At 46.7% G+C, this 20414-nt stretch overlaps 1 protein-coding gene across 1 annotated transcript in view; it reads left to right on the top strand.

The window, feature by feature from the left end:
• LOC146203264 (uncharacterized) overlaps positions 1-20414 on the top strand; it is a 173090-nt gene that overhangs the window by 76999 nt on the left and 75677 nt on the right. The gene's annotated exons all lie outside the window — the stretch shown is intronic.

Here is a 20414-nt window from a genome sequence, read left to right as displayed (position 1 = left end):
TTGTAGTGATTATTTTCAGTAATATAAAATTGTTTCTCTCACTATTTTAAATAGCCACAGAAGTCCTTGTCCTGCTTGTGTTGCAACCGAACTCAACCGAGCAGAGACCCTTAGTGCAAATTCTGAAGTTAGAATCATTCCATGCATGTATACTATTTCAAATACAAGAACACAGCGACATGGAAAATAACTGAAAGCATTAACAACGCCTGCCGCATTTCTCAACGATTCAGAAGGTAAACATCTGCTCAAAAATGATGCTGATATTAAAGGCTATCAACTAACGTGAAGACGACAAGGGTCATATAAGACAGATATAATCGGCTTTCAGGACTACCATAGGGACTATCAGCGCTTTCTCCCAGGAAGTGCAAATTTAATAATTAACAACGAATAGCGTTTTGTTATCGCTGTGCGTGCCGTTTTTGGTGACATGCAAATGCAAGGGTCGTGCAAAACTCAAACGCAGAAAAAAAAAAAAAAAAAAAAAAAACAGCACCCGCACACCATATTGCGAACTTTTTACTGCTTTGCATTAGCATAACTGGGAAAAACGGATAAAAGGCAGAAAATATGTGCGTGTCTCAATCACAGTGACGAATTTTGTTCTATATCACAGAGGAGAGGGAGAATGGATTGTGCCATGCATTTTTAAATGTGGGGCCGGGACAGCTGCATCAATTGTGTGATTTTTCTGGAAAGCGTGACTACCCCCCCCCCCCCCCCCTTCCCCTCCACCTCCTTGCCTGCCTCCCTAGGGATATCCAAACACCTGAAATTATTTGCGAATAGCACTTGCTGTTTCATTCGCATCGCACATTAGCAAATTGTATTTCTCGGTCCATCTGAATATTGGATAAAAATACAAGATTTTTTTGTGCACGAAAACTCGCGGCTAGCCTCCGTGGACCTCAGACAACGTTCGCTGATTGCAGCATGTCAAAACTGTCAAATCAACTGGCTCTTCTTTTGTAGTACCGATAATCAGCTTGTGCGCTAATGTTGATAATTAAGAATCGCACGAAAGCGATGCTTTGACGGCAGTCGAGAGTCCACGCAGCTGGCTCGGCTACTAGGCTCTAACAGTTTAGAAGGCCACGTTAAAACTTGTTCTTGAAAAAAAAAAAAGTTTTTTTTTTAAATTTTACACAATCTTTTCTGAATAATTAACAAAACCAATCATGCTTCTCACTAAATCCGTTCCAAAGGTACAGCCAAATTTATAACTCCCCGTGCATTATGCAAAACCGAAACTAACAATTTCGGTTTTCAGATATTGAACTATATTTTTTAATGTTTTTACGGTCTTGCATTTTTTCTTTCTTGATATCTCAATTTCCAATCATAATAATTCTTTCTAAGCATGTATGCATATTTTTGTTTGCATTTGACAACAAAAACACTCACAAGAGTGACGCGTGATAGTCTGACTACGTAGGTTGCGAGTTGATGAACCAGCGGACTGTTTTTGTGTTTGTCATCAATTTATATAATTATTTTTAAATGATTGGAAAAAATACTACTTGAAACCATTCCAAAGATAACCAAGTTTGCAGCCCTTTGAGCATATTGGTAAACCGAAACTGTTTCAGTTTCCACGTATCAAAAAATATTTCCCTGTTTTAGTAGTCTTCCATTTTTTTTTTCCTACTTAATTTTTAAGCTTTATAATCACACTTGTTTCCACGAATGAATGTCCATTTTTGTTTGCATTAACAACAAAAACGTTCACAAGAAGGACGCAAGACATTTTGCACTACGTAGGTGGTGTACACCATAGCGTTCCCGCGCGAATAGAACCAGAGAGTATACCTGTTCGGAGCCTCGTGCACTTCTAAGCTTTCAGCTGATTGTTTATGCGCTCTAACTGCATGGGAAAGGTGAAAGCTTGTTTGAAAGCTTGCTTGACAGGCGACCAGCAGCGCATTTGGAAATCCTCCCGTCACTCTCAATGCCGCAAGAAACGCAAGGAAAAAAAAAAAAATAAATAAATAAGAAAAGCGAGTAGATTTACAGGGAAAATAGAAGTAAATAGAAGACTAAGGAGGAGCTTAGCTATAAATGTAGCCGGCTTTAATCCTCCCGTACAGTGCTATATTACATATGTAGCTATATGAACTCTTTTCTTATTATTTTTTTCTCGAAACTCAGTTTCCTTCCGTTTCGGCTTACTAGAACATTCGTAGCTTTTTTTTCCTTGAATGTATATCTTAGTGAAACTTCGCACACTTCTTCTTCATGTAATGGGCTCTGCAGTGGACCATAAAAAATGAAATTGTATAACTTTTATTATATCTGCATTTTCTTAAAAAACGTTCCTTATTGAAAGCCGTTGTTTTTGGTAATTATGTTATTAAAAACGACGACTGATGATATCGTATACTATTTGGTTCATTGCATAGCTGAGATTTTATGTATTTAACTACGAAAGTAATTTTCATTGCCGCGATCGAGGTGTATGAAGTTATTATTGCTGGCGTGGGATGCATATTTAGTACATTTTTTTTTACAGTAAAAGCAATAAAAATATTTTCGTATATGAACTTTCTGATCAGAATAAAAAAAAAAAAAAGGTCATTTTTAATTTAGGCCGGCAATTTCTCCTTTTTGTTTATATTGATTTTTTTTCTTCTGAAAAGTGGCCTCTTACCTTAACGTTTCCTGCTGTGTTTTGCAAAGAGGCCTTTGTCGGGGCGAAAGCATCTCTTGGCTCATGGGTGGCGTGGGCAGAAGTGTCGGCAAAAGTGGATAGAGCGTATCCTCGCGGACTGTCAATCGGCAGTCATCAACAGCTGATAGGCAACATAATATCTAATGATACTAGTGACAGTGCTATAATACATAGTGATGATAATATCTAATAGTACTGATAGTGCTAGGTATAGTGGTTGTAATGACGGTTATGGTAAATATCCTATAGGGTAGTTTTGAAACCGCAAGCACTACACAAAACGCACATTGACGAGGAATGCTTTGTCAGAAATATACAGGTATGCAAGTGGTGTGCCTCTAACCAGTATAATAGCTCTTGGACAACACCAATGGAACTCTCAAGCCTCGGATGGGTGAGGACGAGAGTTCCTCTTACCGCAAATAGATTCGGAACCCTGCCTATGCGTGACTGTGGCCTGCGTATTTTTGGCAAAGAATACGTGGCACAATACGCATCACGGTAATCTGTCGACACTCTGTTTCGAACATTCTTCAAAGCGTACGAAGCCATCCTATGCGGGCTGGCAGGGCAGGCTATTTTCTTTTCATTATCAAATTATCATATCGCACGTATATTATTAGTATACCGCACGTATATTATTAAGAAAGTGACTTTCATAACCTTTCTCTTGCACAGAACACGCCGCTTCCTTCCCTGAAATAGGCCTAAAAGCCTGACCATTGCGTCTCTTTCTTTGGCGCTTGCTGGATGTTTCTATAAGTATGCACTGAACGCTCATCTACCAATGTCAGCAAGCACAGTTTCGGCCCACAGCAGGTTATTACTGGTAAGTTACGTCGTTCAGCTATAGACGCGGCTCCACTTTTCTCGACCACTACTGTCGTCATCGGACCCCTGTCCAGGCCTCGGGTGCTCATAACATCCCAGCGAGCAATATATCGACGCCCAGGGAGCCGATAGAGCGCACGACGCCGATTGGTTCCTACGCAGCTGGCGTGCGCGCTGTCGGCCAGCATGATGCGCCCTCTGCCACCCTCATGTAGGTGACCTGTGCACGTGGAATAAGCCCGTGGTATTAGTAGCATTAGCGGATCACGGTAGCGAACTCTTTGAGTCGCAATGGCGGCTACGGCGCACGCCACCTAGCCATAAATAGTAATATGTTTTATACTTACTGTTGCTTTGAGTTTGTTACTTTAGTCACTAGTCAACGCTCTCTGCCCGTTCAACGTCTATTTTTTCTTCCACTGTCGCTAAGTCCTACTCAGCCCCGTTGCCTTGAGCTGTGGGGCTAATCCCTTCACAGAAAATTATCAAGTGTCCAACCGTCTTTTTCACATGCAGCAAGTAATGTCTGCTTCAATTGGCACGGTACGTCTTAGTTCGCAATACCGCTGTCCCAGTTTCGAGCAACGAGCTGCCCCTACTTAGATGTGTTCTTTGGCTATTTCCTGTTTGTACACTTTCAGTGTTGATTTGGTTTGCATCCCCGTTTTCCACATAAATCCTCTATCTACTGAAAGCTCCCTAGCTGCAGCCGTTGCAACCGTAGGCGATGGGTCGCTCGGCGGGGCTACCTGGTTGTAACCTTACATGTCGTCAGAAAACGCTATGCAGGTGCTTTAGCCGTGGCTTCCCCGGTTCCAGCTGCCACTGCAAGCACGGTATAGGTACGCGCGTGGGCTATACTTCTCGTGCGCGTCCCATACAGTTAATTTTGCGGCGCAAGGGAGTCACTCCGCGTGGTAGTGGACACGCTCGCGACGTTACAGCTTGCAGGTAGGACACCCTGTCCACACGCTCTTAGTGTTTGCCGGAGACGAGCGTCGCCGAGGAGGACAAAAAATTCTAGGTGGCACTTTGGACCACTAAAGTGCGATGAGGCGAAATCATTTGTTGCGCGGTATTCCGAAGCCCTCCACTAAGGCGCCTCGTTCTCTTTTTTTCACTCCCACCTTCCTCATTTTCATTACTGGTCGGTTAAGGTGTCCGCGGAAAATTGCGACAGATACTGCGCCTTATGCGCTTAAGCTTCGCCGTTAGGAGTAGAACGCCGTTAGGAGCAGACGAAAGACTGCTCATTGTCGGTAACATTTTTTCTTGGCACACCGAAGGGTGCAAAAAGGCTTCTGCACTCCCTATTTGGGTGCTTTGACTGAACGCTCGCCATTTGCCGTACTTTCAGCCATTTGCTGAATATGTCGACGACAAGCAAGGACATGCTGCCCTTGATGGCCGCGTAATTGATCTTGGCCATTCTGCAAGCGGCGCTTTCACTGGTGCCGTTCTGTTTTCATGACATGGTCCGCATTCCTGAGCAGCCTGCTTTATGTCCTTGCTCACGCTCGGCCACCAACCTCTTGCGTAGGCTTTCATTATGACTATACGTCTGCGTCCTGAGTGACTGATCTTTTGACTGTCGCGGCGTGCTGCGAGCGGAATTATCACTTGGAGCTTCTCAGTAAGCACCCGTGGAGCGTAGACAGTTCGGGTGATACCTTTATCACACGAGCAGATTTTATGTCATTCGATGCATCGAATGTCATTCGGTTTCTTTCGGTGCTACACGGTAAAACAATGTCATTCGCAAATGGTGGGAATTGCGATCAGCTATAAAAAATAATACTGCACTTAAGGAACATAGTGCGCATAAAAGGCGTTTGAAATCACTGTGTAACATTTTAAAGTTGATCAAAACATTTCTGTGCTACAATTCAAGCGAAAAACATTACTTTTGGCTGTGCTGTAGCAGCTCAGCTATAAAAATCCAAGCCAAGTATCGAGTCACTCCCAAATTTGATAAATGTAAACAAACAATACAGCTGAACCAGCGCACACAGCGGAGCGTAGATACACAGTGCGGACATGGTACGGAGACGTACGGAGATACGTAGAGCATGTAATTGACGTCCAAACTGTGAGAAACTTAGTCACAACATTAAATAGTTCCGAGATAAACATACGGGAAGATGCGGCCACCAAGGAACAAAGAGCCCAAAATGATCGTGAGTCGCTGCCATTACTGGACCACTGCTGTAAGCGAGAGTAATGCCGTTCCGCCAGAGCCTGCAGTGGGAATAATGTAACACCGAAATTAAAAGGTTTTAGAACAAAACTCTAGATATATAATTTCATAATTTCACTGTGCGCAGAATATGCTGCTGCGTTACTTGTTTCTGCTGCGTATCTGGCGTCAAGAGTACACATTCGGTTCGCGATCGAATGCGAATGAGTTCCGCACTCGTTCGATGAATAATGTCATTCGAACCTAATGACATTAAATTTTCTCGTGTAGCAGGGGAATAATGACATATTTGCTCGCGTGACAGAAGTATTACATAAAGTCCGAAGTCATCGCCTTACACTGCTCGCAATTTCCCATGCTGGGCCGCTTCAAAAACTGTAGACATAATCTTGTCTTTGTGCGTTAGCTCTGCAATGCGTTACGTCTAGAGCTGGGAATCAATTGCCCATTCCGGCATCAGCACGTCGCCAGGAGGGGACGGCTCGTCATCTCCTTGCAGTGGCAGCCTGCTTAACGTGTCTGCGCACTGGTTGCGACTGCCTTGTCTGTAAACAAAGTCGCTGTCGTAAGCGGAAAGCTTCAGGCACCATGTCTTCATGCGAGGTGATAGGACTTGTGGAAGTGGCCCATAATGCTGAGTAATATCCGGCGATCAGTGATGATTGTCAAATGTATTCCATTTATATAATTCTGGAAATGGTCAACAGCGAATATACTGCCAGCCCTTCTCGATCCAATTGTGCGCAATTCCCTTCTGTCTTGCCTAGCGTTCGGGACGAGACAGCAATGAGTGTTTCGCTTCCGCTCTGATTAGCCTGTGACAACACGGCGCCAACACCTTAGGGCGAAACGTCGCTCGATAGAAGAGGCATGCGTTCGTCGTAATGAGCAAGCACAGTGGAGTCTCGAATTAGCTTCTGTAGCTTAGAATACTGTTTGGTGCTCCGTCCTCCATATCCATGGTGTTTCTTTGTGCCTTATTGATTTAAACGACCCAACTCTTCTTTGACAGGTTGAACTTTGCAGAAGCGAGGTGGAACGTTTGGGTCTAACCCAACGCTAACTGGTGGTCCCGCGTAGCTTAATATGTATTCATCAAAAAGTCGTGCATTCTTTTTAAGCAGACGGCATAACACTCAGTGTTCGATTCGCGTTGCGTCTTGTTTCGTTTTTCACCACCACCACTTGCAGACGGATGCCTATCGCATTGAACCAGTTACGCCCCAGAAGGTTGGACTTGCTGCCCTCCATGACATGCAGTGGAAGGACGTAATCCTTTGACTTGTGCCGAGCTTGCACTTGAGTAGTGGCAACGAGGCTGAAATGCTATCCCGACCACGTTATAAGGCGCAAGTCTGATTTCACTAGCAGTGGAAGTTTTGTAGGCCAATTCCGCTTATAGGTTACCTTGGCGATTAGCGAGTATGCTACACTTGTGCCAGCCTCGAACTCCTACGCCTTGCCATTGATGCGGTAGCGTCAACTTTGAGCATGCTTGCAGGCTATATACTGTATTCAGGTCCCGTGCTGACCTATTGAACAAATGTACCATGCTTGTAGGCTTGCAGGTTTAGGCTCTACATGGTGCATTGGCAGTTTTGCGTTGTTTTTTTCCGGGTGATGCAGGCATTTCCGATGTCTGATTTTCTTGCAAAAGGTGCATGCAGTATTGCGAAACTTGCCCTCACCCGTGTCATGCGGACCTTCGCATCTGTAGCAGCGCGTCTTCTCCCGTTGCGTTTTCTTTGTTCTGGCTCGTGCACTTTTAGGTTTCCTTTCTTTAGCTCCATGCTCTGTTGCTGTAGGGCAGTGCTTTCCGCTCTGTCGGCGAGGTTGAAGGCCATTTGGAACGTAAGCTCTCATTCGGCGAACAGACGCTGTTGAACAAGCTCGTAGCGGATGCCGCAGACAAAACGGTCGCGTAACATGATATCCAAGGGGAGCGCGGTGCTCACGGCGTCGGCCGTCGCCTCCGCCGCGGGCGGTGCCCCGACGGTGAAGACTCGCCTGGTTGTTGGTCAGTAGAGCTCGGATGGGCATGGGTCGTAATGCGTAGCCAAGGTTTGCACGGTCTCGTCGTATGATCCCGCGGGTCGGCATACTCATATGCAGGCTCTGAGAATGAGGAGCTGGATAGACCATTCCAGCTCCACGACCTAAAAGCAGCACTGGCAAAAATGAAACGTGGCACAGCCCCCGGACGGGTCAGAGTGACGGTTGAGCTCCTTGCTAACCTCCCGGACTCGGCATACCTGAGCCTTCTACACTATTTCAACGCCATATGGGAAGGGGGCACACCTCTCCCAATGGATTGGAAAACCGCATTAGTCACCTTCATACCGAAACCCGGAAAAACCATCAACATCGAAAACCTTCGACCCATTTCATTGACTTCTTGTGTGGGGAAGTTGATGGAAACCATGGTCAGGGACCGACTCTCTCAATATCTAGAGCTTAAACCCGCCTTTGCGGACACAATGTGTGGTTTCCGCCCACACCGGTCCGCGCAGGACGTCCTGCTCCAACTTCACAAAGAAGTTTTGGCTGCGGTCGAATACCCCAGTAGCGACAAGGTGGTCCTCGCCTTGGACCTCAAAGGGGCCTTCGACAATGTAACCCACGACATCATCCTCACACATTTGTCGCAGACAAACTGTAGACACAATACGTTTAGGTACATCCGACAGTTCCTCACTGATCGGCAAACCTATATACGTATCCAAGACCAGGAGCATGGCCCTTACCCTTTGGGTACGCGAGGAACTCCACAGGGAGCGGTCCTCTCTCCCCTCCTCTTTAACCTCGCCATGGCTCACCTCCCCCCATTGCTTAATGATGTCCCAGGCATCAGGCATGCTCTGTATGCCGACGACATCACGCTCTGGGCAACACATGGGTCGCTAGGGCAGATCGAGGCCAACCTGCAACAAGCGGCGACTATCGTGGACGGATATGCTCGTCGCTGTGGCCTGGAATGCTCTCCAACCAAATCAGAATTCGTACACCTCCGGCCCAACCCGAAGTGTACCACTAAAATTGCCCTTGCCCTTGCTAGCGGCCCCATCCCTGAACGAAATGAGATAAGAGTGTTGGGACTCTTTATTCATTGCAATCGCAAGATTGGCACAACCTTGCAGAAGCTCCGCAAGATTGGAGACCAGGTGGGCCGCATGGTCCGTCGGGTATCTAACAAGCGGGGGGGGGGGGGGGGGGGTTACGATGCAAAGACGCCCTGAGGCTGGCCAATGCATTCGTGACCAGCCGGATACTCTATGCGGCACCCTACCTCCACTTGCGGAAATGCGATGAGAGCGCCGTAGAGGTGATCCTTCGCAAAATTTATAAGCGCGCCCTCGACCTCCCCATAACGACGTCCAATCAAAGGCTCATTGCTCTAGGAATGACCAACACGTTTTCAGAGTTGCAGGAGGCGCACTTAAGCAACCAATACTTGCGGTTAAGCAAATCACCTGCAGGCAAACGCCTCCTAGACCGCCTGCAGATTGCTTACAATGCGCAAACAGAGGAACGAACCGAAGTTCCAGAGGACTGGCGCTACGCGCTCAAGGTTCGACCTCTGCCACAAAACATGACAAAGGAGACTCACGAGGGGCGTCGCATAGCGCGTGCGGCGAACCTAAAAGAGCGCTACGGCTCTCGTCACGGAGTCCTCTACACGGATGCTGCTGGCCCACACCATGGAGGGTGGCACACGTCCGCGGTCATCCACCAGAACACATACATTCAGGGACTCACTTTCCGCGCTCCAAACATCACACACGCAGAGGAGGTCGCCATAGCGCTGGCCGCTGCAGAGCATGACTCCAGGGTTATCATCAGGGTTATCAGTCCTCTACACGGATGCTGCTGGCCCACACCATGGAGGGTGGTACACGGCCGCGGTCATCCACCAGAACACATACATTCAGGGACTCACTTTCCGCGCCCCAAACATCACACACGCAGAGGAGGTCGCCATAGCGCTGGCCGCTGCAGAGCATGACTCCAGGGTTATCATCACTGACTCCCGGGGAGCTTGTCGAAATTTAGAGCAAGGGCGCATTTCTCAACTCGCCGCCGAAATCCTCCGCAGATGCGAGTACCGGGATCGCCCGGACACACGTGTCGTCATCTGGGCCCCAGCACATGCGGGACTCGAGGGGAACGAGGCCGCAGACGCCTCAGCCCGCGCGCTTAACCACCGGGCATCGCCTCAACTCCCGCCGTTTGAGGAACTGGAACCCAATCCGGCCATTACCTACAAAGAAATTGCTGACTTGTACAAAACTCGACACTGTCTTTTTCACCCCCCCCCCCCCCCCCGCTAAAGGACTAACTAAAACTGAGGAGCGCTGGCTCCTTCGTCTATACACCAATACAGTTCTGTGCCCGGCAGTACTGCAGTATATCAATCCGGCTTTTAATGGCGAATGCCCGCACTGTGGGTGCGCATTTTCAGATGTGTACCATATGGTGTGGGCTTGCCCCTCTAACCCCGCTTACTCCCCTTTCCCTTCACCCACCCGAGAGAGCTGGGAGGCTGCCCTGCTCGGCTGCTCTACCTTGGAGAGCCAACGTGCTCTCGTGGCTAGAGCCCGAGCTGCCGCGGAACTCACAGGAGTCCCGGACTAGGGGCCCCTCCTAAACTTTGTAAGAGGCTGGACCTTAAGGCCTGCTTCCCACTCTTTTTTTTTCTCTCTCTCTCTCTCTCTCTCTCATGTAAATATTATCTAATAAATGTTTTTCACCACCACCACCTCGTCGTATGACGCTTCTTCTGGGCTCGGTGCCACCAGTGTGCGGTGTCGAATGTCTTCGGCCCGCACAGTCAGGAGCAAGGCCCGTTTTTTCTCGCTGGCTGTGATAGAATTTGCCACGAAGTAGAATCCAAGGCGTTAGATCCATGATGGCCAGTACTTCCCCGAGAAAGGCTCGATGGGGCTTGCAAGTTGCAAGGAGGTCATCGCCTGTTGACGACAGCCGTTTCTTCAGCGGATTTTCACTTCCCTCGTCGTCAGTGCTACGTGCATCTGGTATATTCGTTCATAGGAGATACACTGAGGGGATACACGGGTGACGGGTATGTTTACAGGAGAGGAGGCTGTGCTCTCGGCGCATGCGCTGCAGAGCGGATCTCTGGTGGCAGGCTCTTGCGTTGCCGAAACCGAAACTCGCGAACACCACAATGGAGTTTCGGCGTAGAGAACTGTAGCCACAGGGTCCTAAGTTGAGTGCGCGCGAGCGACAGGCAACTGCTCTGTCTGATGTAACATGCGTGTGCAATACTACCCTGTGACGGCTGCGACGCCACAACGACTGCATCTTTGATACGCGCCGCTCTCATCGGTTGCATGCAGCTGCGTGGTCGCTAGACGCGCACATCGCCGCCTTCTCTTTCGCTATCCAAGTTCACGGAGAGAGATAGAGGGTTCGGACCGACATTGATGAAATCCGTGAATATTTTTTAATAGTAGCGCTACGCACTAAAATTCAAGCAGCGTGCAAGTTCACGAAGCATCATTTTCATATTTCCTGAAAGATTCTGAACCTCATGCTATTGCACGCTCTTGTGCAACCATACTTCGAATGAGTTCGTGTGTGACAGCCACCGTTGTGAGCAATTTAACGCGCCAACCCGCTCCAATGGGTAAATGGGTTTACAGGAAAGAAAACGTGCAGTATCTGTCACACTTTCTCCATGGACACCTGAAACGCGCCGTAAAGGAAGGGAGGAAGGTGGGAGTGAAAGCGGAATGAGAAAGAGGTGTCATAGGTGTGAGCTACGGAGTAATTTTTTTCGACCATCTGGGGAAGTTTAACGTGCACAGGAGAAGTTCAACGTGCATGTTTTCCGCCGGTTCTGCGGGTGTTCCTATGGGCCATCAGCACGCGCGCAGAAATTTCGCCTTCTCTGTCAGCAGCAAAACTCTGCAGCATTCCTGTTCTAGTTATTCGACGCCTAGCTCGAGCGGGTGGGAGATTTTATGTCGCTTACTGTCTAAATCACCTAATTTCGGAGCGCAGAGACCCGCGTCGTCTGCTCGAGCAGCGATGGAAACGGCGCCACAGAAGCCTTCAATGGTAGGCTGCCTCGTCTGACAAATTAAAGAGCTGTTTAATAACTTTATATCGTCAACAACAAATCCGTGGTTGCACGCACGGCAGGTCAGCAGATGGAGCTATGGCGGAGTTTATATATATATATATATATATATATATATATATATATATATATATATATATATATATATATATATATTGCATTGGGTTTACTGCAAGGAAAGCTTAAATGTGGTATGAAATGGCTACAAAAGTCACTGATAAATGCTTTGAATGTGTAGAACGAATGCTTCCAGGCGTTCCTCCAAATCCAAAAAAAAACAGCGCAATGATGTATCACCAACTCGCCCGCTTAACTATCCTGTTCCTCCAAAGTTCAACTCCTTGGAACAAAGGCAGCGAATTGTTATTTTTAAGAACTGCGTTTTTTGAAATTCGCGGGCTGCTGCATGCACTACAGGGGCGTGAACCCATGAGCATGGCGCTTCGGATTAACCGAGAAGGTGATGGCGTCTGACTGAAAGTGCGCGTCAGCGCCAGAGTGCGAAAAAAGCACGAGCTGGTCCGATTCAACACCGTACCGACTCTATTTTTCGTAATCTCGATTTGTAGCATCGACCATTCGTGCGGCATAATTAAATTGAACGTGCTTCAAAAAAGATCTGCGCTCAGCTGCATTGCGAAAGTACACAACTTTTCACCGGTTAAGTGCAGCACCGAATGCCACCAGGTTACCGCAGAGATGCCGTCCGCGACGGCACTCCGGTCGTGCGCTGCTTCCCTGGTCGTCGCTAGGCCTTTATTGTTTGGCATGAAGCCAGTGCAGACGGCGTTTCGGAATCGGCCGTTTCACTGCCTCTCTAGCGTAGCCGCTTGCGTGCTCCTTGCGCTGTGGAAATCGGTGACAACCTGCGCTGCCGAACTGCATGTGCCGAGCTGCTTTGCTTATGCTTTGCGCTGCCGATTCTGGCTCAGCCGATGCGTACACGAGATAAAACACACGTGCACGTTACGCATTGGCACTTCTTAAATGATGTGCGAAAGGACTTCGAAACACACACACACACACACACACACACACACACACACACACACACACACACACACACACACACACACACACACACACACACACACACACACACACACACACACACACACACACACACGCACACACACACACACGCACACACACACACACGCACGCACGCACGCACGCACGCACGCACGCACGCACACGCACGCACGCACGCACGCACACACGCACGCACAAAAAAAACACTAAACTACCCTTCTATTAATCTAAATTCTTAACATTCGTGGACGAATTATTCGTGCTCACCTGTAATCTGATATTCACTTTGTAACGATCATCAGTCCGTGCTCTCGCCGATGACATGTATGCATTCCATTCATTATGCACCGCAAGAGGTACCTCTCGCTGGCCATCATGAAAGCACTCCTGGCTGAAAACGACGATGACATGTTTGCACATCTGAAACCAGCCGCCGTTGTTCAAAACTTCAAACTGCAGAAGGCGGTACCAAAGGTACTGGGAGCGCCATTGTTAATCGCCGATATCTCCGGTGTTAATGAAGCTAGCTGAGCGAATGATGCATTGACTTGTGAGGAAGCACCTATCGCTCGATCGATTTGCTTCATCTCATTTTAAGCATTTCATAGTCCCTTTAATTATGCACCTACTCGGAACAAATGCTTCGTACGTTGCTGCAGTCGCGGATGCACACCCTTCAAGGAGGAGGTATCGCTCTAGAGCGCTCCTAAAGACGGACCCCAGCCTAAAAAGAGTCTATCAAAATATGCGAACATGACATGCTTCGAAATAAAGCGCTTGTGCGAAGCGCCTCAGTAGAAAAATGCCCCTCCAGTATTGGTGCTGCGCTTTGCGGCCGCGCTGTGCGCGCAAGTGAAATTGGATGCGCTTCGCTGCGCTGTCGGATGGCCTTTTCCAACCGACTATTGGTAGCCCGAGTGGGTGGGTAGGTGGGAGGTTTCAGCTGGAAGTCTCGCCTCGCTTCGCGTCAGCGGCAAGGTGCTCGCCGCGATGATGAACGAGTGAAGCGCTTCTCCGCAGTGAGGTGCGCGGTACACATTAGAAGAATCGCAAGCCAAGATTGCCACGCAGAACGAAGCGCAGGCATGAAGCGGGAAGTCTTGCGATGCGAGCGCCTCATTGCGGAAATGCGCTTCATCGCGGCGAACACAGATTTTGGTGGTGGTGGTGGTGGGGGTGAAAACGTTTATTAAATCTTGAGCCTTATTGACTGTTTTGATGGGTCGGCTCGATATCGCCTAGGGTGGCCGGGAGCTTGTGGCTCTCAGCGACTCTTAGAGCCCAGCCCACCAGCTCCTTTTGTGCAGCTGTGTCCGAGCTGGACACCGCGATCTCCCATCGCTCTATGTCTGTTAGTTGCAAATTGTGGGGTGGCTGGAGCTCAGAGCACATGTAGAGGATGTGATGAAAGTCTGCTTTGGCACGTCTCACGAAGCGGCGCTCCTAACCCGGACTTTAAATAACAACCTTGAACGGTAACGCCGGAGCGAATGAACGAGCTTGGAAAATAGAGGAGGCTTAGCTCATGTGAACGCCTGGCACCGTGGGACGCCACGCGGGGCTAAAGCAGGAATGTTTAAAAAATGTCTAGCAAATTACTTGCACACTTTTGAGAACTTGTTCACGGCATGCACACTCAGTTGTATTTCCTCTGCATAATGCACTCTTTTATGATCACTTTCTGAACCTCCTCTTCAGGGACCATAATTAAAACATCAGAGTTTTAACTAACTGGAAAAGCGAAATGCTCAGATGAGTCAAACATTGTTGGTGTGCTGAGGAGAAAATATTACTGCTGAAATTGCTGTGCTGATTATTGTCTGTATTCAGCAACATTTATGAGCCCCTCGCTGTGCTGTGTGCAGCAAAACTGACATGCAAATAATATGTGAACTATGTCTCAAGAAAGCTACATTTGGGTGTCAGCATTGCTGTCTACGTTATGAGGGAACGTAGGAGAAATGGTGCCGTTTACTGTGTAAAACTGATCACCGCTTCCCGCTTGTTTTGCGAACCGTCTCGTTCTGTTATGCCGACAATGCACCTCTCTGTGCCACATTGATCATAAAGATCTTTGATGTGCAGAAGACGGCGAGGACAGCGTCGAGGTCGGCGAGGGAGCGGGGCAATCAAGACCAGCACACGATCATAGCAATTCCACAGACTGCTTCTTGTTTGTCAGCGTCCAGCGAAGGGGTCCATCTTCTTTTTCATAGATGTCATTTTTCCGGTGGCATTGATTTAAAAGCTATAATCATTAAAAAAAAAAAGACAATAGTACCTGGAGGCTTTAGTTTCAGGAAGTCATTTTCTTTCATTTTTTTGTAGCACTTCTTACATATAATATAGTAACTTTTTAAAGTAAAAATTACAGCCTTGAGCAAAGTTTTTTTTTTTTTTTTCTTTTGCATTTAGTCATTTTAAGGTGCTTTCAATGAAAGAAATAGCATTATAATGACAGCATGTTGGTTTAGGGCACTTAGATGTGTTTGTGCTTTGATGTGATCATACTGAGCTACTGATATCTATGAGTAGGCTGGATGCCGCATTCCTGCTTTTTAAGTTGAACTTGAGTGAAGCCATCAGAAATCTTGGAAATCGGGTGTTTGCCATGTATTTGAGTTGAATAGTTTTAAGCATTATCTTTGTGTAATATCTGCTGTTATATCAAAGTAACAAGCAAGGTGAACACATGAGATGCGATCATCGTGGTGTAATAACAGAGAAACCAAGAAAAATAGGCAGCCGTATTTCGCCCTGCATTCTTATGTTTCTAGCCTTGCAACTGTAAAAGAACAATAATGAAATGACAATGAAGTTAAGTTATTCTTTAGCTGAATTTTCGTGTAACATGCCGCAAGCGATAGCAGAAATTCGAACACTGCTCCTTCGAGCAGCCCCAATGATGCAAGCCAATATGTCTTTTTGTGTCAGTGGTTGGTGACAACGTGTATTGCTTTATAACAACATTTACCTGCCAGATGCAATTGTTTTTAACCTATTTTCTTTGCGCAGTCACGTTTATACAGCTGTGCTACAGAAGCGTACAAAGTTCTCGGGCTGGCCATCAGCAACACATAGCGCAAGAGATTAATAAAAGCCTATTCAGACATAGCACTTTGGCAAGATATGAAATAGTACTTGATAGCCTTCATTGGGTAAGTGGTACAATATAGCAGGTGCTCAAATAAACCTACAACGTCAGCATATATAGCCACCATGTACAGCTGCATCTTCACATCGGCTAAATCAGAACACAACTCGACACAGCAGTCAGCTGCCTCGAGAAGGTTTCTGCCTATGTTAGAGCGTGGAAACATGTGTCACAATGAAGCCCAGCATTGGTGATGCTAGTGCAACGTGACAGCGCAGAACATAGCAGATGAGACTCTGTGCGTATCGTCGGCAGTGGCGTCCTGTCATCTGCTGGTGCCTTCCAGTTGAAATGCATAGGGCCCGTCTTCCTAAAACCTCTTTCCTGAAGACTTTGCTGGTATTCGCATTCAACTGACAGCGCAGCAGGTAGGCATTGTCGTGGGAAAAGTCGAGAAGGACTAATCGACAAACTGCAAGGTGTAAAATGAAAACTGCATCCAAAAAATGTGCTCATAGCCCATTTTGTGCGCTATCAAAGGTCGACTTCAGAGACAAGGCCACTTCCAGTGTGGCTTCACCTTCGGGTGCCTGATGCACCTCCTTCAGCAGACACCAAGGTTGCTTTGTTTTATGCTGTTCTGGAGTATGGACTGTCCACACCTACTACCCTGCCTGCATTTCATGCACTGACACGATCAGATAAAATTGGGCGTCATACGGAGCATAGTCACCCTCACTCAGTGACAGAGGATTTGCACCACCTTTCCAGTGCAAAAAAGCAGTTATTTCTTTTCTGTTTATCTGTTGACCCGGCACGTCGACTTGGCAGCCTTTCATGCAGTTTACCAAGTTGGCCTGGCTGAGTCAACCTGTCTCATGAAGGTGGCCCGACTCATTCCGGCTTGTTATAGTTTATTTGAGCCTGCCAGGCTCGTGTGAACTTTGGCCTGGGTGGTCCAGCAGACATTTGAAAGTGCACCCACAGGCAAAAATTGATGACTTATTTGATCGTTACGCGTGGCTTTATAGTCAACAGCTGATGACTACAACACATGCAGTTGCCACCTTGAGTAATGACTTGGCGATAGCCATTCTGCATTTGCTGCAAATTTCTCATTCCTGGGACTGTCGTTTGTTATACATTAAAATCTTGTTAATTTGGTCTTCAAGGGGTTAGAAAAAAATTCTTTGAATTATTGAATGGCTCTGCATAAATAAAAAAGCTGCTGAAATTAGTCATCAGAGTAGTTTTGTATAATGGACACCTGGACTATGGTTGTCTACATTTGAGATGAAAACCAAGTGACAATGACAACTTTTTTGTAGTATCGTCAAGTGCATTGCTTTGTGCCACTGTCGGAATGTTGAAGTGTTACTCCATAATCGTAGGATGCAGGATCGAATGCAGGCCTCGGCGGCCGCATTTCGGTGGAGGCGAAAAGCAAGGCGCCCATGTGCTGTGTGATGTCAGTGCACGTTAAAGAACCCCAGGTGGTCGAAATTTCCGGAGTCCTCCACTACGGCGTCCTTCATAGCCTGAGTCGCTTTGGGACATTTAACCCCACAAACCTACTCCATAATCGTAAGGGCCTTCGCGCCCTTTTCGCTGTGCGACCACATATGCAGTAGTTCTCATCACAAATGGCCCTGTCGTGTTTTGAAGATGCTTCAGTACATGTACTGTTAACAGCACAGGACCAGCGTGCAGTTTCAGTGCACTCGAAAAATGGAGGAAGCGTGCAGATGCTAGCGAGGGAAATACACGCAGGCATTATAATGGCATGACGTCATCCCAAATACAACAAATTTCAGTGATGTGCCAAACAGCGTCCCCATTATGCGTGTCCGATGGCAGCAGCAGAATGACATGAATTTAAGAGAAGAACTGAAACTGTGTTGCTGAGCTATACTTTGGCAATTGAGGGCTTCCGATCATTATCATGCCTGCTATAGCATGCACACTTGAGGTGTGTTGGTACATTACCATTAAGGCTCAGGAAGTCTGTTTAGATGATAGCTGGCTTTGCACATCATACCTGGGCATATAACTCCCTTTTTAATTTACCAGGGTTAGTTCTCCCATGTCTTAATTAAATGATGTCCGACACTATATACTCGTATGGTCATTGGATGGGACTGCATTTTTAGTTCAAACTATCTAACTTTCCAAATTAACGGTGGTCGAATTAACAAGATTTTTTTGTAGCTTTTGGGATACATACCCGTGAGGTTTGCAAGCGGTGTGTTTGAGTGTTTGATATGCAATGTTACTTTAAGGACCTTAAAAATTGCAGACCAATCAGCTTACTGTCTGTTACGTATAAGGTATTTACTAAGGTAATCGCTAATAGAATCAGTACAACCTTAGACTGCAATCAAGCAAAGGATCAAGCTGGGTTTCGGAAATGGTACTCTACTATCGATCACATCCATACCATCAATCAGGTGATAGAAAAATGCTCGGAATATAACCAGCCCTTATACATAGCATTCATTGATTACGAAAAGGCATTTGACTCAGTTGAAACCTCGGCGGTGATGCAGGCATTGCGAAATCAGGGGGTAGACGAGCCGTACGTGAAAGTGCTGGAAGATATATATAGTGGCTGCACAGCAACCATAGTTCTGCATAAAGAAAGTAACAAAATTCCCATAAAGAAAGGTGTTAGGCAAGGAGACACAATCTCCCCAGTACTATTCACAGCTTGTTTAGAGGAAGTATTCAGAGACTTGGAATGGGAGCAGTTAGGGATAAGGGTAGATGGAGAATACCTCAGTAATCTGCGATTTGCTGATGACATTGCTTTGCTAAGCAACTCAGGGGATGAACTGCAAATGATGATTGATGACCTAGACAGAAAAAGTAGAAAGGTAGGCTTGAAAATCAATATGCAGAAGACTAAGGTAATGTTCAACAGCCTCGGGAAGGAACAGCAGTTTACATTAGGTAGCGAAATACTGGAAGTAGTAGGCGAATATGTCTACTTAGGACAGGTAGTAACCGCAGATCCAGACCATGAAAAGGAAATAACAAAAAGAATAAGATTGGGATGGAGCGCATTTGGCAAGCACTCGCAGATTATGACTAGCAGCTTACCGGTATCGCTCAAGAGGAAAGTATACAACAGTTGCGTCTTGCCTGTACTCACCTATGGGGCTGAAACGTGGAGGCTAACCAAGAGAGTTCTACTTAAGTTGAGGACAACCCAGAGGGCTATGGAACGAAAAATGGTAGGGGTAACATTAAGAGATAGGAAGCGTGTAGATTGGGTCAGAGAAATAACTCAAGTTACCGACATTCTAGTGGAAATTAAGAAGAAGAAATGGACATGGGCAGGACATGTAGTGCGAAGAGAGGATAACCGATGGTCGCTGAGGGTAACAAACTGGATTCCAAGGGAAGGAAAGCGTAGCAGGGGGCGGCAGAAAGTTAGGTGGGCGGATGAGATTAAGAAGTTCGCAGGGGTCAAGTGGATGCAGCTAGCACAGAACCGGGTTAAGTGGAGAAATATGGGAGAGGCCTTCGCCCTGCAGTGGGTATAATCAGGCTGATGATGATGTTGTTGATGATGATGATGATGATGATGTTGCACCGCTGTCAGTTGTGCTTATTTTTTCACCTGGAGAAACTGAAACCACGCCATTGAAGTTCAGGATGCTAGTTTGCTGTTGGTCGCATTCATTTCAAAGGTGGCGGCAAACGCTAAAAATAAGCTACTGAAAGCATGTATGATAAACTGGAACACTGTAGAAAGAGTAGCCTTTTGCTCAGTCAGTTTGAATGAAAGCTAGTCTGTTCTGTTGTTACCGAGAATGTTATAAAGCTGCACATTGCTGGTTATAAATAAAGGTAGACTGGGAAAGCAAAAGGTAACAAACAAAATTTAGCAGCAATACATAAAAATGATAGGACTTGTTTGTTCCAGTAATTTGGACGATGTGTATCATAAAAGGTTCTGAGCCTTCATAATTATTGTAGGGATGGAAACAAAAAAGCACTCCAAAGAAAATCAAAATTTGGAAATTTTAGCGCACACAATAGACACCCGGACATGAAAGAAAAGGCTCAGAGGTCTGTGTGTATCCCCTTTCATGTCCTGTCTTTTATGCGTGGTAAAATTTCCAAGTGCCACGAAAAACCAGCTTGCCCCAAGCGTAATGCTGCCGAAAATGGAAAGAAGCACATTGACGTTTTTGCACTCTTGTAGTTTTGCATACTTTGCATCCGGTCCTTGTAGACTGGATACTGGTGGTTAGAAAATTATAATGGTTCCTACAGGGATGCTTAAACATACAATGTTTGGAAACTTCTAAAGGCACCTTGTTTGAAGAAACACCATGCTGATTAGTTTTTGTTACCTATATGGCAGTCAGATGAGTTGCTGCAAGCTGCTCATAGGTTATACAGTATGCATTGAAATCCTCCTAGTGGTCGGGCTTTCAGTGGAATGATGCTCGGGAAGGCAGTTTCCATCATTCAGCAG

Source organism: Amblyomma maculatum, chromosome 1, assembly GCF_055883805.1.
Source record: "Amblyomma maculatum isolate TAMU_Amacu chromosome 1, ASM5588380v1, whole genome shotgun sequence".
In the NCBI taxonomy this organism is placed as follows: Eukaryota; Metazoa; Arthropoda; class Arachnida; order Ixodida; family Ixodidae; genus Amblyomma; species Amblyomma maculatum.
Note: the sequence above shows the minus strand (reverse complement) of the source record. Positions and strands in the feature narration are given on the sequence as shown.